This window comes from Phalangium opilio, unplaced genomic scaffold (genome assembly GCF_054372755.1).
Source record: "Phalangium opilio isolate 3A_F unplaced genomic scaffold, DU_Popi_V2 ptg000046l_1, whole genome shotgun sequence".
Classification (NCBI taxonomy): domain Eukaryota; kingdom Metazoa; phylum Arthropoda; class Arachnida; order Opiliones; family Phalangiidae; genus Phalangium; species Phalangium opilio.
Window position 1 is genome coordinate 563,863 of NW_028324169.1, and position 15,160 is coordinate 579,022.

The following is a 15,160-nucleotide window of genomic DNA, read 5'->3' on the forward strand; positions in this document are numbered from 1 at the left end:
TTAGTGTCAAAGCCTATATGGTTCAATCAAGTATTTCAATTTCATTTTTCACACTCGATAAATTTACAAGTGGGGACCTTCACCGTCATTTCAACAGACAAGTGGGGTCTTTTAAACACACATTTTCTAATTTCATGTATATTTTAATTTTATAGTTTAAATATTGATTATTATAATGAAATATAGGTAATCGGACCTCTTAAAGGCTTAACACGTAAGTTTTGAGCTGATTTCAGGTTTACATGTGGGGACCTTAACAGTCTTCCAACCTTATATCTGGGGACTATTGTGTATAAATTATTAGATTTTGAATTAGTGTCAAAGCCTATATGGTTCAATCAAGTATTTCAATTTCATTTTTCACACTCGATAAATTTACAAGTGGGGACCTAAACAGTCTTCCAACCTTATATCTGGGGACATTTGTGTATAAATGATTATATTTTGAATTAGTGTCAAAGCCTATATGGTTCAATCAAGTATTTCAATTTCATTTTTCACACTCGATAAATTTACAAGTGGGGACCTTCACCGTCATTTCAACAGACAAGTGGGGTCTTTTAAACACACATTTTCTAATTTCATGTATATTTTTATTTTATAGTTTAAATATTGATTATTATAATGAAATTTAGGTAATCGGACCTTTTAAAGGCTTAACACTTAAGTTTTGAGCTAATTTCATGTTTACAATTGGGGACCTTAACAGTCTTCCAACCTTATATCTGGGGACTATTGTGTATAAATTATTAGATTTTGAATTAGTGTCAAAACCTATATGGTTCAATCAAGTATTTCAATTTCATTTTTCACACTCGATAAATTTACTAGTGGGGACCTAAACAGTCTTCCAACCTTATATCTGGGGACATTTGTGTATAAATTATTACATTTTGAATTAGTGTCAAAGCCTATATGGTTCAATCAAGTATTTCAATTTCATTTTTCACACTCGATAAATTTACAAGTGGGGACCTAAACAGTCTTCCAACCTCAGATCTGGGGACATTTGTGTATAAATTATTAGATTTATTACTAGTGTCGAAGCCTATATGGTTTCATCAGGTATTTCAATTTCATTTTTCACACTCGATAAATTTACAAGTGGGGACCTTCACAGTCATTTCAACAGACAAGTGGGGTCTTTTAAACACACATTTTCTAATTTCATGTATATTTTAATTTTATAGTTTAAATATTGATTATTATAATGAAATTTAGGTAATCGGAACTTTTAAAGGCTTAACACTAAGTTTTGAGCTAATTTCATGTTTACAAGTGGGGACCTAAACAGTCTTCCAACCTCAGATCTGGGGACATTTGTGTATAAATTATTAGATTTATTACTAGTGTCGAAGCCTATATGGTTTCATCAGGTATTTCAATTTCATTTTTCACACTCGATAAATTTACAAGTGGGGACCTTCACAGTCATTTCAACAGACAAGTGGGGTCTTTTAAACACACATTTTCTAATTTCATGTATATTTTAATTTTATAGTTTAAATATTGATTATTATAATGAAATTTAGGTAATCGGAACTTTTAAAGGCTTAACACTTAAGTTTTGAGCTAATTTCATGTTTACAAGTGGGGACCTAAACAGTCTTCCAACCTCAGATCTGGGGACATTTGTGTATAAATTATTAGATTTATTACTAGTGTCGAAGCCTATATGGTTTCATCAGGTATTTCAATTTCATTTTTCACACTCGATAAATTTACAAGTGGGGACCTTCACAGTCATTTCAACAGACAATTGGGGTCTTTTAAACACACATTTTCTAATTTCATGTATATTTTAATTTTATAGTTTAAATATTGATTATTATAATGAAATTTAGGTAATCGGACCTTTTTAAGGCTTAACACGTAAGTTTTGAGCTGATTTCAGGTTTACAAGTGGGGACCTAAACAGTCTTCCAACCTTAGATCTGGGGACATTTGTGTATAAATTATTAGATTTATTACTAGTGTCGAAGCCTATATGGTTTCATCAGGTATTTCAATTTCATTTTTCACACTCGATAAATTTACAAGTGGGGACCTTCACCGTCATTTCAACAGACAATTGGGGTCTTTTAAACACACATTTTCTAATTTCATGTATATTTTAATTTTATAGTTTAAATATTGATTATTATAATGAAATTTAGGTAATCGGACCTTTTAAAGGCTTAACACTTAAGTTTTGAGCTAATTTCATGTTTACAAGTGGGGACCTAAACAGTCTTCCAACCTCAGATCTGGGGACATTTGTGTATAAATTATTAGATTTATTACTAGTGTCGAAGCCTATATGGTTTCATCAGGTATTTCAATTTCATTTTTCACACTCGATAAATTTACAAGTGGGGACCTTCACAGTCATTTCAACAGACAATTGGGGTCTTTTAAACACACATTTTCTAATTTCATGTATATTTTAATTTTATAGTTTAAATATTGATTATTATAATGAAATTTAGGTAATCGGACCTTTTTAAGGCTTAACACGTAAGTTTTGAGCTGATTTCAGGTTTACAGGTGGGGACCTAAACAGTCTTCCAACCTTAGATCTGGGGACATTTGTGTATAAATTATTAGATTTATTACTAGTGTCGAAGCCTATATGGTTTCATCAGGTATTTCAATTTCATTTTTCACACTCGATAAATTTACAAGTGGGGACCTTCACAGTCATTTCAACAGACAATTGGGGTCTTTTAAACACACATTTTCTAATTTCATGTATATTTTAATTTTATAGTTTAAATATTGATTATTATAATGAAATTTAGGTAATCGGACCTTTTTAAGGCTTAACACGTAAGTTTTGAGCTGATTTCAGGTTTACAGGTGGGGACCTAAACAGTCTTCCAACCTTAGATCTGGGGACATTTGTGTATAAATTATTAGATTTATTACTAGTGTCGAAGCCTATATGGTTTCATCAGGTATTTCAATTTCATTTTTCACACTCGATAAATTTACAAGTGGGGACCTTCACAGTCATTTCAACAGACAAGTGGGGTCTTTTAAACACACATTTTCTAATTTCATGTATATTTTAATTTTATAGTTTAAATATTGATTATTATAATGAAATTTAGGTAATCGGACCTTTTAAAGGCTTAACACGTAAGTTTTGAGCTGATTTCAGGTTTACAAGTGGGGACCTAAACAGTCTTCCAACCTTATATCTGGGGACATTTGTGTATAAATTATTAGATTTTGAATTAGTGTCAAAGCCTATATGGTTCAATCAAGTATTTCAATTTCATTTTTCACACTCGGTAAATTTACAAGTGGGGACCTAAACAGTCTTCCAACCTTATATCTGGGGACATTTGTGTATAAATTATTAGATTTATTACTAGTGTCGAAGCCTATATGGTTTCATCAGGTATTTCAATTTGATTTTTCACACTCGATAAATTTACAAGTGGGGACCTTCACCGTCATTTCAACAGACAAGTGGGGTATTTTAAACACACATTTTCTAATTTCATGTATATTTTAATTTTATAGTTTAAATATTGATTATTATGATGAAATTTAGGTAATCGGACCTCTTAAAGGCTTAACACGTAAGTTTTGAGCTGATTTCTGGTTTACATGTGGGGACCTTAACAGTCTTCCAACCTTATATCTGGTCACTATTGTGTATAAATTATTAGATTTTGAATTAGTGTCAAAGCCTATATGGTTTAATCAAGTATTTCAATTTCATTTTTCACACTCGATAAATTTACAAGTGGGGACCTTCACCGTCATTTCAACAGACAAGTGGGGTCTTTTAAACACACATTTTCTAATTTCATGTATATTTTTATTTTATAGTTTAAATATTGATTATTATAATGAAATTTAGGTAATCGGACCTTTTAAAGGCTTAACACTTAAGTTTTGAGCTAATTTCATGTTTACAAGTGGGGACCTAAACAGTCTTCCAACCTCAGATCTGGGGACATTTGGGAAAAATTATTAGATTTATTACTAGTGTCGAAGCCTATATGGTTTCATCAGGTATTTCAATTTCATTTTTCACACTCGATAAATTTACAAGTGGGGACCTTCACCGTCATTTCAACAGACAAGTGGGGTCTTTTAAACACACATTTTCTAATTTCATGTATATTTTTATTTTATAGTTTAAATATTGATTATTATAATGAAATTTAGGTAATCGGACCTTTTAAAGGCTTAACACTTAAGTTTTGAGCTAATTTCATGTTTACAAGTGGGGACCTAAACAGTCTTCCAACCTCAGATCTGGGGACATTTGTGTATAAATTATTAGATTTATTACTAGTGTCGAAGCCTATATGGTTTCATCAGGTATTTCAATTTCATTTTTCACACTCGATAAATTTACAAGTGGGGACCTTCACAGTCATTTCAACAGACAATTGGGGTCTTTTAAACACACATTTTCTAATTTCATGTATATTTTAATTTTATAGTTTAAATATTGATTATTATAATGAAATTTAGGTAATCGGACCTTTTTAAGGCTTAACACGTAAGTTTTGAGCTGATTTCAGGTTTACAGGTGGGGACCTAAACAGTCTTCCAACCTTAGATCTGGGGACATTTGTGTATAAATTATTAGATTTATTACTAGTGTCGAAGCCTATATGGTTTCATCAGGTATTTCAATTTCATTTTTCACACTCGATAAATTTACAAGTGGGGACCTTCACAGTCATTTCAACAGACAAGTGGGGTCTTTTAAACACACATTTTCTAATTTCATGTATATTTTAATTTTATAGTTTAAATATTGATTATTATAATGAAATTTAGGTAATCGGACCTTTTAAAGGCTTAACACGTAAGTTTTGAGCTGATTTCAGGTTTACAAGTGGGGACCTAAACAGTCTTCCAACCTTATATCTGGGGACATTTGTGTATAAATTATTAGATTTTGAATTAGTGTCAAAGCCTATATGGTTCAATCAAGTATTTCAATTTCATTTTTCACACTCGGTAAATTTACAAGTGGGGACCTAAACAGTCTTCCAACCTTATATCTGGGGACATTTGTGTATAAATTATTAGATTTATTACTAGTGTCGAAGCCTATATGGTTTCATCAGGTATTTCAATTTGATTTTTCACACTCGATAAATTTACAAGTGGGGACCTTCACCGTCATTTCAACAGACAAGTGGGGTATTTTAAACACACATTTTCTAATTTCATGTATATTTTAATTTTATAGTTTAAATATTGATTATTATGATGAAATTTAGGTAATCGGACCTCTTAAAGGCTTAACACGTAAGTTTTGAGCTGATTTCTGGTTTACATGTGGGGACCTTAACAGTCTTCCAACCTTATATCTGGTCACTATTGTGTATAAATTATTAGATTTTGAATTAGTGTCAAAGCCTATATGGTTTAATCAAGTATTTCAATTTCATTTTTCACACTCGATAAATTTACAAGTGGGGACCTTCACCGTCATTTCAACAGACAAGTGGGGTCTTTTAAACACACATTTTCTAATTTCATGTATATTTTTATTTTATAGTTTAAATATTGATTATTATAATGAAATTTAGGTAATCGGACCTTTTAAAGGCTTAACACTTAAGTTTTGAGCTAATTTCATGTTTACAAGTGGGGACCTAAACAGTCTTCCAACCTCAGATCTGGGGACATTTGGGAAAAATTATTAGATTTATTACTAGTGTCGAAGCCTATATGGTTTCATCAGGTATTTCAATTTCATTTTTCACACTCGATAAATTTACAAGTGGGGACCTTCACCGTCATTTCAACAGACAAGTGGGGTCTTTTAAACACACATTTTCTAATTTCATGTATATTTTTATTTTATAGTTTAAATATTGATTATTATAATGAAATTTAGGTAATCGGACCTTTTAAAGGCTTAACACTTAAGTTTTGAGCTAATTTCATGTTTACAAGTGGGGACCTAAACAGTCTTCCAACCTCAGATCTGGGGACATTTGTGTATAAATTATTAGATTTATTACAAGTGTCGAAGCCTATATGGTTTCATCAGGTATTTCAATTTCATTTTTCACACTCGATAAATTTACAAGTGGGGACCTTCACAGTCATTTCAACAGACAAGTGGGGTCTTTTAAACACACCTTTTCTAATTTCATGTATATTTTAATTTTATAGTTTAAATATTGATTATTATAATGAAATTTAGGTAATCGGACCTTTTAAAGGCTTAACACTTAAGTTTTGAGCTAATTTCATGTTTACAAGTGGGGACCTAAACAGTCTTCCAACCTCAGATCTGGGGACATTTGTGTATAAATTATTAGATTTATTACTAGTGTCGAAGCCTATATGGTTTCATCAGGTATTTCAATTTCATTTTTCACACTCGATAAATTTACAAGTGGGGACCTTCACAGTCATTTCAACAGACAATTGGGGTCTTTTAAACACACATTTTCTAATTTCATGTATATTTTAATTTTATAGTTTAAATATTGATTATTATAATGAAATTTAGGTAATCGGACCTTTTTAAGGCTTAACACGTAAGTTTTGAGCTGATTTCAGGTTTACAGGTGGGGACCTAAACAGTCTTCCAACCTTAGATCTGGGGACATTTGTGTATAAATTATTAGATTTATTACTAGTGTCGAAGCCTATATGGTTTCATCAGGTATTTCAATTTGATTTTTCACACTCGATAAATTTACAAGTGGGGACCTTCACCGTCATTTCAACAGACAAGTGGGGTATTTTAAACACACATTTTCTAATTTCATGTATATTTTAATTTTATAGTTTAAATATTGATTATTATGATGAAATTTAGGTAATCGGACCTCTTAAAGGCTTAACACGTAAGTTTTGAGCTGATTTCTGGTTTACATGTGGGGACCTTAACAGTCTTCCAACCTTATATCTGGTCACTATTGTGTATAAATTATTAGATTTTGAATTAGTGTCAAAGCCTATATGGTTTAATCAAGTATTTCAATTTCATTTTTCACACTCGATAAATTTACAAGTGGGGACCTTCACCGTCATTTCAACAGACAAGTGGGGTCTTTTAAACACACATTTTCTAATTTCATGTATATTTTTATTTTATAGTTTAAATATTGATTATTATAATGAAATTTAGGTAATCGGACCTTTTAAAGGCTTAACACTTAAGTTTTGAGCTAATTTCATGTTTACAAGTGGGGACCTAAACAGTCTTCCAACCTCAGATCTGGGGACATTTGGGAAAAATTATTAGATTTATTACTAGTGTCGAAGCCTATATGGTTTCATCAGGTATTTCAATTTCATTTTTCACACTCGATAAATTTACAAGTGGGGACCTTCACCGTCATTTCAACAGACAAGTGGGGTCTTTTAAACACACATTTTCTAATTTCATGTATATTTTTATTTTATAGTTTAAATATTGATTATTATAATGAAATTTAGGTAATCGGACCTTTTAAAGGCTTAACACTTAAGTTTTGAGCTAATTTCATGTTTACAAGTGGGGACCTAAACAGTCTTCCAACCTCAGATCTGGGGACATTTGTGTATAAATTATTAGATTTATTACAAGTGTCGAAGCCTATATGGTTTCATCAGGTATTTCAATTTCATTTTTCACACTCGATAAATTTACAAGTGGGGACCTTCACAGTCATTTCAACAGACAAGTGGGGTCTTTTAAACACACATTTTCTAATTTCATGTATATTTTAATTTTATAGTTTAAATATTGATTATTATAATGAAATTTAGGTAATCGGACCTTTTAAAGGCTTAACACTTAAGTTTTGAGCTAATTTCATGTTTACAAGTGGGGACCTAAACAGTCTTCCAACCTCAGATCTGGGGACATTTGTGTATAAATTATTAGATTTATTACTAGTGTCGAAGCCTATATGGTTTCATCAGGTATTTCAATTTCATTTTTCACACTCGATAAATTTACAAGTGGGGACCTTCACAGTCATTTCAACAGACAATTGGGGTCTTTTAAACACACATTTTCTAATTTCATGTATATTTTAATTTTATAGTTTAAATATTGATTATTATAATGAAATTTAGGTAATCGGACCTTTTAAAGGCTTAACACGTAAGTTTTGAGCTGATTTCAGGTTTACAAGTGGGGACCTAAACAGTCTTCCAACCTTATATCTGGGGACATTTGTGTATAAATTATTAGATTTATTACTAGTGTCGAAGCCTATATGGTTTCATCAGGTATTTCAATTTCATTTTTCACACTCGATAAATTTACAAGTGGGGACCTTCACAGTCATTTCAACAGACAAGTGGGGTATTTTAAACACACATTTTCTAATTTCATGTATATTTTAATTTTATAGTTTAAATATTGATTATTATAATGAAATTTAGGTAATCGGACATCTTAAAGGCTTAACACGTAAGTTTTGAGCTGATTTCTGGTTTACATGTGGGGACCTTAACAGTCTTCCAACCTTATATCTGGTCACTATTGTGTATAAATTATTAGATTTTGAATTAGTGTCAAAGCCTATATGGTTTAATCAAGTATTTCAATTTCATTTTTCACACTCGATAAATTTACAAGTGGGGACCTTCACCGTCATTTCAACAGACAAGTGGGGTCTTTTAAACACACATTTTCTAATTTCATGTATATTTTTATTTTATAGTTTAAATATTGATTATTATAATGAAATTTAGGTAATCGGACCTTTTAAAGGCTTAACACTTAAGTTTTGAGCTAATTTCATGTTTACAAGTGGGGACCTAAACAGTCTTCCAACCTCAGATCTGGGGACATTTGGGTATAAATTATTAGATTTATTACTAGTGTCGAAGCCTATATGGTTTCATCAGGTATTTCAATTTCATTTTTCACACTCGATAAATTTACAAGTGGGGACCTTCACCGTCATTTCAACAGACAAGTGGGGTCTTTTAAACACACATTTTCTAATTTCATGTATATTTTTATTTTATAGTTTAAATATTGATTATTATAATGCAATTTAGGTAATCGGACCTTTTTAAGGCTTAACACGTAAGTTTTGAGCTGATTTCAGGTTTACAGGTGGGGACCTAAACAGTCTTCCAACCTTAGATCTGGGGACATTTGTGTATAAATTATTAGATTTATTACTAGTGTCGAAGCCTATATGGTTTCATCAGGTATTTCAATTTCATTTTTCACACTCGATAAATTTACATGTGGGGACCTTCAGAGTCATTTCCACAGACAAGTGGGGTCTTTTAAACACACATTTTCTAATTTCATGTATATTTTTATTTTATAGTTTAAATATTGATTATTATAATGAAATTTAGGTAATCGGACCTTTTAAAGGCTTAACACATAAGTTTTGAGCTGATTTCAGGTTTACAAGTGGGGACCTAAACAGTCTTCCAACCTTATATCTGGGGACATTTGTGTATAAATTATTAGATTTTGAATTAGTGTCAAAGCCTATATGGTTCAATCAAGTATTTCAATTTCATTTTTCACACTCGATAAATTTACAAGTGGGGACCTAAACAGTCTTCCAACCTTATATCTGGGGACATTTGTGTATAAATTATTAGATTTATTACTAGTGTCGAAGCCTATATGGTTTCATCAGGTATTTCAATTTGATTTTTCACACTCGATAAATTTACAAGTGGGGACCTTCACCGTCATTTCAACAGACAAGTGGGGTATTTTAAACACACATTTTCTAATTTCATGTATATTTTTATTTTATAGTTTAAATATTGATTATTATAATGAAATTTAGGTAATCGGACCTTTTAAAGGCTTAACACTTAAGTTTTGAGCTAATTTCATGTTTACAAGTGGGGACCTAAACAGTCTTCCAACCTCAGATCTGTTGACATTTGTGTATAAATTATTAGATTTATTACTAGTGTCGAAGCCTATATGGTTTCATCAGGTATTTCAATTTCATTTTTCACACTCGATAAATTTACAAGTGGGGACCTAAACAGTCTTCCAACCTTATATCTGGGGACATTTGTGTATAAATTATTAGATTTTGAATTAGTGTCAAAGCCTATATGGTTCAATCAAGTATTTCAATTTCATTTTTCACACTCGATAAATTTACAAGTGGGGACCTAAACAGTCTTCCAACCTTATATCTGGGGACATTTGTGTATAAATTATTAGATTTTGAATTAGTGTCAAAGCCTATATGGTTCCATCAGGTATTTCAATTTCATTTTTCACACTCGATAAATTTACAAGTGGGGACCTTCACAGTCATTTCAACAGACAAGTGGGGTCTTTTAAACACACAATTTCTAATTTCATGTATATTTTAATTTTATAGTTTAAATATTGATTATTATAATGAAATTTAGGTAATCGGACCTATTAAAGGCTTAACACTTAAGTTTTGAGCTGATTTCAGGTTTACATGTGGGGACCTAAACCGTCTTCCTACCTTATATCTGGGGACATTTTTTGATTATACACTTTCAAGATCCACGCAGTGACTTCATTGACAAGTGGGGACTTTCACCTAGCGACATCTATATCTGAAATATGAAAGTAATCTGGAATTAAGGTCCCCATTTATGCGGTGAAAATATCGTGTGTTTTCAGGTCCCTACATATAAATGTCTTGGGTTCTTTTTCCACAGCGAGTGTTTAATTATATGCTTTACGGCGCTCAACTAATTATGAAATCCTCTTTTTAATGAACTATAGTTAATTGGGTCCTCAGATGTCAATCACTCCTTACCGGTCCCCAAGTGTCAATCGTGTGCCCGTATGGGTGTGTGTGTGTGTCTTTCTGTCCGTTGTTACACCCACGTGACCGCGTTCGCAGTTTGCGTATCGGAGCAAACGTGTTCCCAATTTCCGGACCGCATTGACAGTTCACAGAAATTTGGAAAATTGTATTTCTCTCCGTTGGCTACTCTATACTTGAGTTCTCACACCACCATGTTTGGTCTTCGTCCATCCTATATGAACACCATTCTGGTACTTTTCTGGCTTCCACCACCACCATCTTCTATTCTTTGTCAATCCCACATTGACACCAGTCCGCACTTACACTGGCTTCTAACACCACCATCCACTGGTCTTCCGTCTATTCCATATAGACACCAATCTGTATCATTGGCTTCCAACACCACCATCCACTAGTCTTCCGTCTATTCCACATAGACACCAATCTGTATCATTGGCTTCTAACACCACCATCCACTGGTCTTCCGTCTATTCCACATAGACACCAATCTGTATCATTGGCTTCTACTCAATTATCATCGTTTGGTTTTAGGATATACGCGGCGATCAGCTAGGGTTACGAGAAACGTCTAGCCTCCCTAAGGTGGGATCGGCCACCAAAGGTTTTCGCAATTGCGCTTTTTCCTTACTATTATAATGGAAACGAATCGTATATATACCCCAAAATTTGAAGAAAGCGGGCAAGAGGGGTACCCTTCACTTTAAACGTCAATATTAGAAAAGTTTGAGAAGATAATAGGTATAACTTTATTTTAAACGATTTAACTATTATTAATGTTAATAATTGAAGATTAAAATAATTAAAAATAATTATATTTATTTAAATATTAAAGATAATCTTGTTTCTCAACTCAAAATTAATACGGAAAGATTTAAAAAGCAGTCTATGTTTTTGTCTGTGTGTGTCCGTCCATTGTTACACTAGTGCGTCGCGTTAGCAGTTAGCCTTGTGTTGATGTGTTAAGAAATCATACAGAACCTTAATATTCCCTTTTTCCATAATATAAAGTGAATATGTGGAAGTATTTTTCGTAATTATGATGCATTTAGTACTTTTGTAGCTTTAAAGCTCTGTTTCATTTTGATATTCCAAAGATTTATTTTAATATTGTTATTTGAAATGGCTCTTTATATATTGCGTAAGCTATACTACATCTGTATATAGAATAATCCTTGGTTTAGTAATTTCATGAAGAAAACCAAGACCTAGACTCAGGCGCGTATAACAAGTATTATCCGCAATAGGCTTAGTGAAACAAAGAGTAAATAATTGAGGCCTGAGGTGAAGTAAACTTTTGGCTTTGATTTTCGTGTCTGAAATGAACAGACATCAACGGTTCAGAGTGAGCCGAAAGTTAAATACTCTCTTAAATAATAATAATAAGGTTAGTAAAAGGGCTAATGGTAAACGACTAGTAACTACAGACTTATTACTCTCTTTATGGTGCGCATTGACTATTAGTGCGTCTAGCTACAATTTAGCTTTGGTGTTATTTAACGTTAACATTCATGTTGGCAAACTAAGAATATTGTTGAGGTGAGACGAGACGATAGTGTTTACACTGCAAACCAGTTGTGAATGTAGCTTTCAGAATATAGGGTAAACAGCTGAAGCGTAGACTTAATTTCCTGTTCTTTTCCCCATTGACTGATTTCCATGTGTCCAAGATTTATCCTTATTGGATGTAAAATGTCGTCTGCTTTACTGTACATTCGCTATGTTTTGAATACTGCTTCAATATTTCGTAAATTTTTATTTCAAAAAAGTGAAATAATTCCATATCTAGGTAAATACGATTGTAGTAGTAGACCTCTTGACACGGAGAGGTAATATTTTGGTTTTCCCAACTTGTAATATATCAAATCTCGCCTTTTCAGTTTAAGTTTCGTTATGAGACAGTCCGCCGGCTTGACTATGTTAAGTCTCGCATATTCAGTTTTAGTCTGTTTATGAGACTATTCAAGGCCTGAATATGAGGATGCACAATATGCCTTTGGCATCGGTGCTAGGGCGCGTACCCTCCTCAACAACAATAGAACTACTAGCAAAGGTGCATAAAAGTACGCAACGGTCTGAAACTATGCTAAATGCTAGAGAGGGGCCGATACCAGTTTAAACAGATATTGATATAATCTGATAATTGGGAAACCGCCACCTTCCGATACCGATATTTAACCCGATCCTACAATTAAACCGATACCGATATTTTACCCGTTCCTACAATTAAACCAATATTAAATCGATACCGATATTTTACCCGATCCTTCGATTAAACCAATATTAAATCGATACCGATATTTTACCCGATCCTTCGATTAAACCGATACTAAACCGATATCAATAATAACAATAAATAAGAAAATTGATGCTAAAATATAAGTTGAAAAACAGTAACTTTATTTTGATAATAAATCACAGCTTGTAACTTATTCCAATATGAGTGTTTGAAGTAGACTAGATATGTAAAACAATTTTGAGAATTTCTGATACTTTTGGAAATTTTCTAAACTGTATGCGTATCACAGAAAAACACTTTTTCCCGTGTTAGCACGCGTTCAAATTGAAGGCCATGCATCCAAAGAAATAAAACAAATTGCATTGTGTAATAAAGCAGTATTTAAAAAAGGCACTTGTTCAAAAACGGAAACTTTTCAACTTTTTGTGGCTTCAGACGACTTCTCTTAGGAGTGACAGAATCACCAGTTATGTTAAATGCGCGCTCACTATCAGCAGAAGTTGGAGGAATCGTCAACATTTTTTTGTCCAAACAAGTGAGATTTGGATAAAAATGTTCGTTGTTTTTCCACCACAGGATAGGACATTCATTTTTATCACATTGCCCTTTAAGTTTGGATTCTATTTCGTTCTTAATTTTCAATCTGAGGGATCCAACTGAGGAAAAATCATCCCATATGATCAAAGAATTTTTATTAGGATGAAGATAATTTTTACTGGATTTAGCATTTTCTTGCGCTTGAGGTTCCTGAATATTTTGGCTCTTTAATGCTATGGAATAAATCTCGTCTTCTATTTTCCCTTTCACGATTTCAGCATTCTGCAAGGTAGAAAGACTATCCACTTTGTAGCGTGGATTCAAAAGAGTGCTCATGGCATAGAGGGTGTTTTTTTTTCATATCTTTAAATCTTGTGTTCAGTGACATCACTATTGCGTTTCTCATTTCCTTGATGTATTCATGTTCTTCCAAATAAGGCGTTTCTAATCTGTTAAAGAGCAAGTTAATACCAACCATCACCGATCCAAGGGTGCAATTTCTATGTTCAAAACTTTTGCTAAGTAGTTCAATTGGGCGTAAGAGAGTCACAAGTTGCTCTAATACAGTAAGCTGCTCTGGACAGGCAGTATCTCCAAAAGTGTATTGTAGGAGTAGTTTTTGTTCAACTACCCTCTCTACCATGTAGAAGGTTGAGTTCCAACGTGTTGGCACTTCTTGGAGAAGTGTATGGTCTGGTGCTCCATGGGTAATTTGGTTTTCAAATTGCCTTGTTGAAGACGTAGATGATCTGTTGAAATGTCCCACAATGGACCGAGTTCTTTTTAGTATTTCCCCTAACATATTTTTCACACGTTTCATACCATCTTTAATAACCAAATGAAGGGTATGATTTACGCATGGAAGGCTCTTCAAATTTAAAATTCTCACAGATCAAGCATGTTTGCCCCCTTGTCAGTTATTATGGCCAACACTTGGTACGTTTAGAATTTCCAGAAATTAAGATTTTCATTGAGCATTCTCCATATATCTACTCCTTTGTGTACACAGCTAAATGGCTTCACATTCAAGAGAACCGTGTGTCTGGTAATACTATCATCTACAAGACTGAGTGTTAGGCTTAGATAAGCGTCGTTTGTCCTCGAAGTCCACATGTCCGTGCGTAGTGCAAATTTAGGTTCATTGTCCTTCATAGCAAAGCTAGCGGCCTTGACGGTCTTCCAGTCGAATTTTACATCACTTTTTGGACCCTTCTCGGGCCAATTTTACTACGGGTTTTTACCTCCCTCCCAAATCACCCCAGGTTCTTACTTCGATTTGCCTTATCGGCTATTGCGTTACTTCCTAAGTCAGGAAATCTTCTCGATTTGGCAAAATGCCGCCTTGTCTCCATAACCAACTGCGATTATAAAATCTATGCCAGAGTTTTTAGCGATCGTCTGAATCCAGTCATTGCCGATCTTATCGCTCCTTCCCAAACATACTCCATTCCCGGTAGATGCATTTACAACACCCTCGCTACACAACGAGGTAGCATAGCTCTAGCGAACGAAAATAATGAATCCCTCTCCCTCGTGAACATTGATTTTTGCACAGGTTTTGACCGAGTTAACCAAGACTACTTATTCTCCTTTTTAGCCCGTTACGGTTTCCCGCAGTTTTTCACCAATTGTTCACGATTTATTTACACTGATTCCTTTTTTTCAA